The following is a 9351-nucleotide window of genomic DNA, read 5'->3' as shown; positions in this document are numbered from 1 at the left end:
GAATAACAATATATTATATTTGTAAAACATCAGTCTCAGCACCATCGCTTAGTAAACAATCTGAATATATTGTCTTACCTCAGTTACAGCTAAAGCAATATATCTTTTAAAGTCTGTTTCTATTGAGGTATGATGACTGGAAGGAAAGTCAGGGTTGGAGAAGGACAAAGAGACCTGTGCCAATGTCCAGCAATAGGTGCCCCAGCCCTTTTTATTCTTTATTTTGGATTATCTTTTGATTCTTGTCCAAAGTTTTGTGTTTTATGGATCTCAATTACTGTCAATTTCTAGGAGATTGCTTTCCTGTGATTGGTACAAATTGCTTTGTACTTAGCCTATTTCTATTGGGAGAAATTCATATGGAGAAAAATATGCAATTATAAAGGGTATGACTTAGAGATGACTGGTGAATCTGGAATCCAGCCTTATGAATTTTGAAACTCAATCTCCTCTGTATTCTAAAATGATAAGATGCCAGTTGCATTGAATCATGCAAACAGATTTCACAAAGGTCCAAAGTATAATACAATAATATAGTTTATTAATTTAAGATGAGAAATATAAGTATTAAAAAACAAGACATTTGTCTTGATTTGAGCTGGCCATGTATCCATCTAAGAGTACTTGGTATTGGTAATGATGTAATCAGAACGAGAGAGTCTAATACACTCAATGTATAATGATATTTATAATTGATAACTTACTAAGTCCAACTCCATAGCAAAAATGTGCCAGCCTGAAAAGGCATGTAGGCCAGTGTGGGAAGATGTTGTCTCACCTGGTGAGCATTTGTGTTATCAACATGATGTTTTATTTATTTATTTTTTATTTTTTTTAATAATTTCTTTGAGAAAGAAGTAGCAGTGAGACAGTTTCAAAACAGGTTAGTAGGACAGTTTCAATAATTAATACATTGCATATTGTTGTCTTTGTAGTGGTTATTCATAGTATAAGATGCAGACATGATATCCTGTCCAAATACTATTAGCACAAATCTTCCTTCTTATTGAATTAAGAGAAAGTAGTTGTATATCTATCCTATTTTGTCTATACAGATAAAAATGGTCCTTCGCTTGTATTCCTCTTTTTCATTTGGTTTTGTCAGAGATGGGTATGCCATTACCATTTAAATATTGTAGGTACATGAGTTCAGCAAAATAATCCAATCTAGTCCAGTAGTCCAAAATAGTAGTGGGTTATCCATAGGACTGGCTTGTCAGAAGTTGTTTATTTTTTTTGTTTTGTTTCTGATTTTATTTTATTTTTTCCATAATTTTATTGAGAAACAAATAGCAACGAGACAGTTTCAAATCAAATAGGTAGAACAGTTTCAATAGTTAACACATTTTATACTGTCTTCCTAGTGGTTATTTTTTGTACAAGATACGGACATGCTAGTCTATTTATAAATAATATTAGAACAAATCCCTCTATTCATTGAATTAAGATAATGTAGCTATATATCTATCCTAACCATTTGAATACACAGATACAAAATGGTCATTCATCTGTATCACCTTTTTTGTTTAGTTCCGTCATTTAAATATTATAAGTATGTAAACTCAGCAAAATATTCCAAAAAATCCAGTAGTCCACAGTAGAATTGTGTCTTCTTCTTGACTGGCAATGTCAGAAGTTGTTGACCTGAGTCCCCTACAGCTCAACATAAAAATATAGCTTCGCTACTTGTGATTCATTTTTATACTTTACTGCTGGATGGTTAAGACCAACATAAAGCAGGACCTATGTAATAAGAATTGTAGCTTTTGAATCTAATAAGGTCAGTCAAATCCCCTCAAGATTTATCCTGAGACCTTGTACTTCTGTTTGTAAGTCCTTTGTCAGTGTCAGTCATGTGTACGAGTCATGGCCATTGCTTGGCAATTTACTCTCTCTGAAAGCCTGAGAGAATGTTTTCTCTCCATGTGACCATCTTTAGGTACACTCTACATCATTGATCACTTTCCTGTTTGCCCCCATAATCTCTTTAATCTGAAAATTTGGAACACAACAGAGTTACATCATATTATAGTATGAGTTCTCATATGTCCTGAGCCTTAATTGACCTTGGAAAGCTAGGTCCAAAATGTTGGCTTTCCTTGCAGCCCTCCCTTTTCTCTAATTTTTGATCTGCAAAGTTAGGTTGTTAACCCTACAGAAGAGAAACTGTTATTACTATACAACCTAGGCTGTTGAGATTAACCTCACTGTCTGAATATCAAACATCTTAGACATAACATGGAACAGGTATTTTTGATCAAGTATGGATATGTTAAACCTTAAGTCCCTACAAAATATGATGAGAAAAATTCAAATATATTTAAAAAATAGGAACAAAAGTTATATATATTTACACATAAGTTCAGAAATCTAACCATAAATAGCATTGTAGAAGGACAGCTCTGCAACACTCCATTTTGTGTCTTATGCCTTCGTTCAACACTCCCTTCCTTTTTAAACAGTCATCTACCCAAGAGACAGCAAGGCAGCAACTGGCGTGTCATGACAAGCAGCATGTATTCAGAAGTCCAGAATGACAGGCATTCTAAGCATGACCCTACCATTACAAATTGCCATGTTCAGTGAAGTTGCTTAGTTCACAGGTGTCAGCATAAATATTCAGGGTGAGAATCCTTTCAATTAACTGTTAGATTTGAAAATTCTCTGAGGATTCTCAGGATCATTGCTTTACCCATCTTGTACATATAACTGTATGGCTTGTCTCTACCTAATTTCCTAGCTCTTTTCCTTGCTCTCTCTTCATTGTCTAGGCTTCAAGTTCTTGCTTACCTTTTAATTGTATTATACCATTCTATTTGTATTTCTTCTTTTGAGTTCTTATACTAGGAAAATATACAATATTTACACATGTGGGGCTAGATTTTTTTGCTTATGAGTATATCTTCAAGTGCCATCCACTTAAATATAAAGGCTTTGAGTTTGTCATTCCTTATAGCTGAGTAATTCTTCATTATATAAAAATATGATTTCTTTTTCATCCATTTCTCAGGTGATGGGCATGTTGGTTGTTTCCAAGATTTGGCTATCACAAATTGTGCTGCTATAAACATAGGTACACATATATCACTGTGATATGATGTTTTCAGATCCTCCAGGAAATTTTCCAGTAGGGGAATAGCTGGTTTGATGATTTCCATGATGGTTGAACTAGTCTAAATTCCCACCAACAGTGGAAAAGGGTTCCTTTTTCCCCACAGCCTCCCCAGCATTTGTTGTTGAATGATTTCATTATGATAGCCATTCTTTCTGGGGTGAGATGATATTTTAATGTTGCTTTAATTTGCATTTCATGGATATGGCTAGTGATGTGGAGAATTTTTTCATATATTTATTCACTTTTTAAATTTTGTCCTCTGAGATGTGTGTGTTCATCTTGGATGCTCATTTCTGGATTGGGTCTTTAAATTTTAGGGCCCTGCTGGTTTTTTGTTCCTTGTAAATTCTTTAGAGCAGACCTTTGTCTGATTACTTATCTGTCAAGATTTTTACCAATTTGTGGGCTGTGTTTTCACTTTGCTTATAATTTCTTTTGACGTGCAAAACTGTTGAATGAGAGGAGGTCCCACTTGTTTATTCTTTCAAGAGTTTCCTGTGTGATTCGATTTTTGTTCATGAACTCTTTGCCTTCCCCCTATGTCTTCAAGAGTTCCTCCTTCTTTCTCTTCCAGGAGATTTAGTGTTTCTGTTTTAATGTTTAGATCTTTAATCCATTCTGACTTTAGCTTAGTGCATAGTGATAGACCTGGGTCAAGTTTTAGTTTTCAGCATGTAGAGAGCCAGTTTTTCTAGCATCATTTGTTAAACGGCTATCTTTCTTCCAGTGAGTATGCTTGGACTCTTTGTCAAAGATAAGGTGCCTGAGTGTGTTCCTAGAGGCTTCAGCATCTTACAGTCTACTCCATTGACCCTCAGGTCTATTTCATTGCCAGTACCATTGTGATTTTATCACAGTAGCCTTGAAGTATAATTTCAAGTCAGGAATTGTAATGCCTCCTGCCTTGTCTTTGTTGCTTAGGATGGCTTTCCTATGCTAAGCTATGCTTTGTTATGTCTTTTTTGGTTCCAAATAAATATTAAAAACAATTTCTCTAAGTCTGTGTGGTATGTTGGTGGTAGTCTGATATGGATCGCATTAAATCTGTACAGCAATTTTGGGAATATGGCCATCTTCACAATGTTGGTTCTTCCTATCCAGGAGCATGGAATATCATTCCATTTTCTGAAGTCCTCCACAATCTCTTTTTTAAAGAGTACTGTAACTTTCATGAAAAGATCTTTGACTTCTTTACTTAGATTAGTTGCATGGTATGTCATTTTCCTCGGTGTTATTATAAAAGTTATTGTTTCTATAATTTCCCTCTCGGTGTACTTGTTATTTGTGTAGAGGAATGCTATTGACTTTTGGGTATTGACTTTATATCCTGCTATGCTACTGAATTTCTGTATTAATTCTAGTAGTCTCTTTGTGGTAATTTTTGGGTCTTCCAAGTAAAGTCTCATGTCATCTGCAAATAATGATAATTTAACTTCTTTACCTATTCTTATTTCTTTTATTTTTTTTCTCTTGTCTAATGGCTCTAGCTAATGATTCCAGAACTATAGAGAGTAGGAGTGATGATAGAGGACATCCTTGACTTCTACCAGATCTAAGAGTAAAAGATTTCAGTATTTCCCCATTTAGAATTATGAAAGCCACTGGATTTTCATAAATGGTTATTATCAGAATGAAGTAGAAGCCATCTATTCCAATTTTCTGTAGAATTTTAACATGAATGGGTGTTGGACTTTGTCAAAAGCATTTTCTGCATCGATTGAGATGATCATGTGCTTTTTAGTTTTTTCTCTACTTATATAGTGTATTACATTTATACGTATACATATATCGAACCATTCTTGCATCCCTGGGATGAGTCCTACCTGGTCATGGTGTATGATCTTCTTGATGACTTGCTATATTCTATTTGCTAGGATTTTACTGAGGACTTTTGCATCTATGTCTACGAGTGAGATTGGCCTGTAGTTCTCTTTTTTAGTTGTGTCTTCCCTGGTGTGGGTATTGGTATAATACTTACCTATAGGAATGATTTTAGGAGGATTGTTTACTTTTAAATTTCATTGCAGACTTTGAGGAGTATAGGGACTATATCTTCTGTAAAGTTCTTGTAGAATTCAGCTGTGAATCCATCCGGACCTGGATTTTTCTTTGTCGGTAGGTTTTTTATTACATCTCATATTTCATTGGCTGTTATTGAGCTATTGAGAGTGGTTATATCTTCTTGATTCAGTTTTGGTAATTTGTACCTTTCTAGAAATCTATCCACTTCGTCTGTGTCTTCTATTCTGTGAGAGTAAAGATTTTCAAAGTAGCTATTGATAATCTTCTGAATTTCCACTGTGTCTGGTGATTGCACCTATTTCATTCCTTACTGCTTCTGTTTGAATGTTTTCTTTCCTCTTTTTGCCGAGGTTAGCTAGGGGCTCATCAGTTTTATTTAGTGTTTCAAAGAACCAGCTTTTTGATTCATTAATTCTTTGCACTGTTTTCTTCATCTCAATTGAATTAATTTCTGCTCTGATCTTTATGATTTTTCCCATCTTTGGGCCCTGGGTTTGGTTGGCTCTTCCTTTTCTAGTTGTTGGTGGTGCAGCATTAGGGTGTTTATTTCTTCCCTTTCTGTTTTCGTAATGTGTGTGTTCACAGCTATGAATTTTTCTCTGAGAACTGCTTTTATTGCATCCCATAAATTCCGATAAATTGTGCTTGAATTTTCATTGAATTGTAGATGTAGTTGATTTCATGTTTAAGTTCATCTTGCCCCATTGGTTGCTGAGTAGAGCGTTGTTTATTTTCTATGTGTTTACAGAGTTTTTTTGTTTCTTTTGTCATTTATTTCGTTTCATTGCACTGTAGTCAGATAATATGCATGGGACAATTTCTGTTTTTCTTGAATATACTTAAGCAAGACCTATGGACCAGTATGTGATCTATTTTAGAAAATGATCCATGTGCAGCTGAGAAAATTGTGCATTCAGATGTGTTTGGGTGGAACACTCTATATATGTCCAGTAAGCCCATTTGTTTCAAGCTCTGGTTCAGTTCTGTTGCTTCTTTGCTAATTTTTTTTGTCTGGTTTACCAATCTTTTTAGGATAAGGGGAAGTTAAGGTCTCCTGTTAAGATTGTGGTATTGGATATTAGATTTTTTATGTTCATTATGATTTGATTTATGTAGTTGTTAGCTCCTGTGTTTGGTGCATAAATATTTGAGTGTTACCTATTCTTCTTGAATTTTCCCCTAGTAAAATCCTAACCAGTATATAGTGGCCTTCTTTATTTTCCTTCACCATTCTTGGTTTGAAGTTGAGACTGATCCAGCAAATCACCTTTGACTTTCAGCCTATGAATTTCTTTATGAGTTAAATGTGTTTCTTGTATACAACATATTGTTGGATTTTGTTTCCTAATCCACTGTGCCAGTCTATTTCTCTTAATTGGTGAATTGAGTCCATTTACATTGATGGTTTTAATTGAGATGTATTCACTTATGATTGACATGTTATTTACCTGAGGTTGTTTACTCCTTTTTCTCCTGTGTTTATTTGTTTGCCCCACTTAGTTGGTTGCTTCTTTTCTTATTTATGGTGTTCTAATCATTTTGGTCCCTCTCTAAAACATGTTCCAAGAGCCTGTGTAGGCTTGGCTTTGTCATCATGATATTCTTTAGTTGTTCTTTGTCATGGAAGGGTTTCACTTCTCCATCAAACTTGAAAGAGAGTTTTTCATGGTAAGGTAGTCTGGGCTGGAATTTGTTTTCATAGAGGACTCAAAGTACTCTGCTCTATGCTCTTCTTGCCTTCATGGTTTTGAGGAGAAGTCGGCCATAATTCTGTTTGGTTTTCCTTTGAATGTGATCTGCTTCTTTTCTTTAGTAGCTTTAAGTATATTTTTTTTGTGGTGGGTTTCTGGGATTTTGACTCTTACATGTGTTGGTGTGTTTTTGTTACTTGGTGTTCTGTATGCTTCAGTTACCTGGATATCAGATTGTTTCCTCATATTTGGGGATTTTTCTGCTATTACTGCTGCCCATATATTTTAATGGCATTTGTATTGACTACTTCTTTCTCACTGATATCTATTAGTCTTACATTGTTCCTTTTTACATCATCTTGTAATCGTTGAATTGTTTTTTCCTGAATCCTAGTTGTTTTAAGAGGCCCTTTCTTACCTTTTCACTAGCTATACCAGCGTCTTGAAGTTCTGAAACTCTGTCTTCACTTTCACTCTAATGGTTTTGCAGGCTTGAGATTGAGATTTTAAGTTCCTCTGTATCACTTTGACACTGCTTCATGTGACCTATTTCTTCCCTGTATTGTTCGTTCAAGGAATTCATCATTTTTGTAATCTCTATTTTTATCAATGTATTCTTTAGAGGCAGTTATTATTATTTTTACTGCAGAGTTTTTTTTCAGATTTGGTTTCCTCCCTATGTTTCTGTATTTGTTTCTTTACTTTAGATGCTATGAGTTCAGAGATTCTTTTTTTATTTCAGAAATTAATTCTGCTCTTAGTTTCTCTATACCATTCTAGTGTTGCTTATTTACTTTTGATGCTATTAATTCATACATTTCAGCTGAACTATTGTCCTCTGCACTTGTTCTGGGTAGGCATTTTTCCTCTATATGTTTCTGCCTCTGATTCTTTATTTCAGATGCTATTAATTCAGAGTTTTCTTTTTTTTTTATTTCCAATCTATGTTCCTCTATTCATTTCTCCAGTTGTTTCTTTATTTTAGAAGTTCTTGATTCATTGATTTCAGCTGTGTGGTTCCCAATTTGTTCTGTGTTTGTGTCCTCTGCACTTGTTATCAATGGGCTTAGGTTCTGAGATTGCATTTTGCTCCTTCTTGTTGTCATTTTGTAAAACACTGTGTTCTGACCTTTGTTGTAGAGATTTGGTGCATTTATAACCTTAGAACCTACTGAAATTCATGTGCAGATGTACAAAGTTTGTGTTTATCCAGTTGTGCCTGGCTTGGGTCTGGCTGCTGTGCTCAGTTTCTGCCTGCTGCAACCCTTGGGAGTGAACCTGTTGTACCCTTCTACCAAGACTTTCTCCTCCTGGACTATTGGGTGGTTCTCTTCCCTACTCTCTCTGCAGGGACTGCAGCTGTACAGTTTCACCCCAAGCCTTGCCTGAGTCTGAAGGGGACAGAGGGAGGAGTGGAGAGGGGAAGGTCTCCCACACACTCAACCATGCCTGGGCTAGGGCTGGCTGTGTTGGTCCCGAGAAAACGGCAGAAGTTCTCACTCACTCAGCAGGCATGGTGGGGGCTGTGGATCGGTGGGGGGGGGCTCAAGGGCGTGGAAGAGGGTCTCACTCACGCTGTTCCTGGGTTTGGACTGGACAGGTCCTGCGGGCACAGAGAGGCCAGAAGCTCTCCCACACACTTACCAGACCTGGGCTAGGGCTGGATCTCAACATGATTTTTAAGCTCTTTTTGTCTTCTTTGTATTCATACACCTGCCTTTCTTTTTTATATTTTTAAAATTAAGTTTGCTTGTATGACTTAGACATACACAATGATTGCTATCATTATAGGGAATTTGCACCTGTACATGATATATCTTAGTTCTGTATTTTTCCTATTATTCTCCCACTTTACCTGTCTTCCCCTTCTTATTTATAAAGTTTTGTTTCCAGTTACCCTTTTTTACTTTCTTTTTTCTTTGTCCTTCCCCATTACCCTTTCACTTTGAATAATTACTTCTTATTTCACAATATCTATTACTTATTCTGATTCTTAGTTGAACTTTGTTTCTAACACAAGTGAGACAATGCAATGTTTACACACGTATGTGAAAACATTGTAATTTTGTAATTGAGTTTAATTGAGATTGAGTTTCAAAATTCATAAGGCTCTGTTCCAGATTCACCAGTCATCCCTAAGTCATATCCTTTGTAATTTTGTAATCATCCATTTCTTTACATATTAATCTATGCTTTTGCGTGCATGTTATGCTAATATTATATCTGGATGCTTAACTCTAAAAATGATGTGAAAGAACAATATATGTTCGTTTTCTGCCGAGTTCCGGGAGCCCCCAGACCCAGTCCTAGCCCAGGTCCGGTGAGTGTGCGGAGAGCTTCCGCTTCCTCCAACTTCACCTTGCCCCCTCCAGGCACAGGTCAGGCCTGGCATACATGCCTGAGGTGTAATCCTGCAGCTGCAAACTCTGCAGGGGAGAGTGTAGAGAATAGATCCAACCAGCTAGTCCAGGAGCAGAACATCTCGCCACAGGGGCACAACAGGTTCACCCTTAAGGGCAGCAG

Source organism: Octodon degus, unplaced genomic scaffold (genome assembly GCF_000260255.1).
Source record: "Octodon degus isolate 3935 unplaced genomic scaffold, OctDeg1.0 scaffold00081, whole genome shotgun sequence".
NCBI lineage: Eukaryota > Metazoa > Chordata > Mammalia > Rodentia > Octodontidae > Octodon > Octodon degus.
This window is presented reverse-complemented; position numbering follows the sequence as displayed.